Raw genomic sequence first — 2,044 nt, 5'->3', positions numbered from 1 at the left:
CTTCAATCTCAGAGATACACTACGGACAGTACATGAAAGAGCAAGAAGAAACCTAAAGGATGCTGGAAGCCGACAACGCACTCTATACAACAGAAGGGCATCCGAGGCCGACTTCAACGTGGGGCAATATGTGTGGCTCAGAAAGAAAACTAGAAAAAAAGGAGTATCTCCAAAATTGGAACCCCGATGGCTCGGACCGTTTCTTATCGTTTCGAAGCTCTCTGCTGTCACATTTCGTCTTCAACAATCTCCTAGATCTCTACCACTTGTGGTCCATGCAGATCGCATGAAGAAATACCAAGGTGTTGAGCTTCCAGTATGGCAATTCAGAACAACCAATAACAACTAAACTTACAACGACCACAGTTGATTGATTATTCACCAACAACAAACGTATTTCTGCTTTGACCATGCACTCTGTCGTTTAGATGTAAAATAAGATGAAGAATATGAAATTCAGCTGTTTTGTTTCACGCTACAAATTAAATCGAATTTCGGGCCCAGAATTATGACCAATTTTATGCTCTTCTCCAATTTTTATTGCAGAAGATGGTGAGTGACGACGAGATCAGCATTTCCAGCAAAGTATCACACAATGAATTTTCCTGTGGGGAATGCAGCAAAACGTTTGAGAAACTGGCACAGCTTAATCGCCATCACCGGGAATGTCATGTGAAAAGGTTCAGATGCACCAAATGCGATTACAGATGTGGAAGGAAGGGCGACTTGGAAAAACATGAAGCGACCCATGCAGAGCCAGTCCCAACCAGAAAGTATGGAAAAACTCCAGTTCACACTCCGGAATCTAGGTCCCGTTTAGACAGGTCACCATTCCGACACCGGAGCCCGAGATCTCCTAGGGATAGCGGAATATATTCCCACTCAGCACCTAGGTCATCAAGAAGTCCGGAAAGGTCTGTAAGAAGTGTCATTCGACGAAGAAGCAGAAGCCGCTCTCGGTCACCCGCATCTAATACACCTCAATCTTCTCATCGGAACGACCGAGGGAAATCTCACCAAAGATTTAGATCTGCAGAGAAGACTCCTTCAAGGTGCTGCGACGCCAGTTGCCAGACAGAGGAAGACGGAGAACTCCGGAAGCGCGTCAGGAATCTGACAGCTAAGCTGAGGGAAGCTGGACATGATGGGGGATCGGTTTTGGAGTATACCACATCATCCATCAAAATACCCAGAGATGTGATCCTTACACGTAAAACTGAAAGATATATCACCAAACAAGGAGAGCTCGTTGAAATTTTCACAGAAGAAATCAAAAGAGTGCCGGATGAACCATAATTCTATATAAACTGAAAATGACTCTCAAAAGACTCTTGCATAAAATGCAGAATTAAACAAAACGGAAAAGGACTCTTGAGAAGAAAATTCTGCATCGTTTGTTGTAGCCTTTTAATGTATGATGATGTTAACGTTTGTGTACATAGAAGTTGTATGTAGTTTAGTTCATCTTTAGAAATATTGTTTACAAACTCAGATGGAAGGAAAAAAAAATCATCTCGAATGTTATATCCATAGGAAGTTTGAAATTAGAAAATGCGGAGTGGTTATCTTGCTCATATTAAACATGATAATTTCTTATGGAATTGTTACAAAATGTAAAGAAACTGAATTTGCAAGTGTTTCTTTGCTAGGAAATTGGACAGCTCGGGGACCGAGCTTTTCGAAGGAGGGAGTTGTGTAACGAAATGAAAGGTTTATTTAATTATCAGTGTTGTTTTGGAACGACAAAGACTAGAATAATTTTTAACCCATATTTATAGTTGTATAGCGAAATTCAGTAATCGCTTGTAATCGATTATGTGGTGATTTTCTGTAAAAATGTAATTATGCCTTTTTGCTGAGAAGTATCGAAGTTTACAACTGTATGATTGTTTTAGCTCTTTATGTTTAATAATTTCACACTGTTTGGATACACAAAATAAGTGACAATCACCATTGTCTTACTGAAAAGATTTATTCTATGACTTTAACTATTTTTAAATAGTGATAAAATTGTATGGCCTGACAAGCTCCCTCCTCAATCGAT

Source organism: Lytechinus pictus, chromosome 1 (assembly GCF_037042905.1).
Source record: "Lytechinus pictus isolate F3 Inbred chromosome 1, Lp3.0, whole genome shotgun sequence".
NCBI lineage: Eukaryota > Metazoa > Echinodermata > Echinoidea > Temnopleuroida > Toxopneustidae > Lytechinus > Lytechinus pictus.
The sequence above is the reverse complement of the archived record's forward strand: the minus strand, read 5'-3'. Positions refer to the sequence as shown.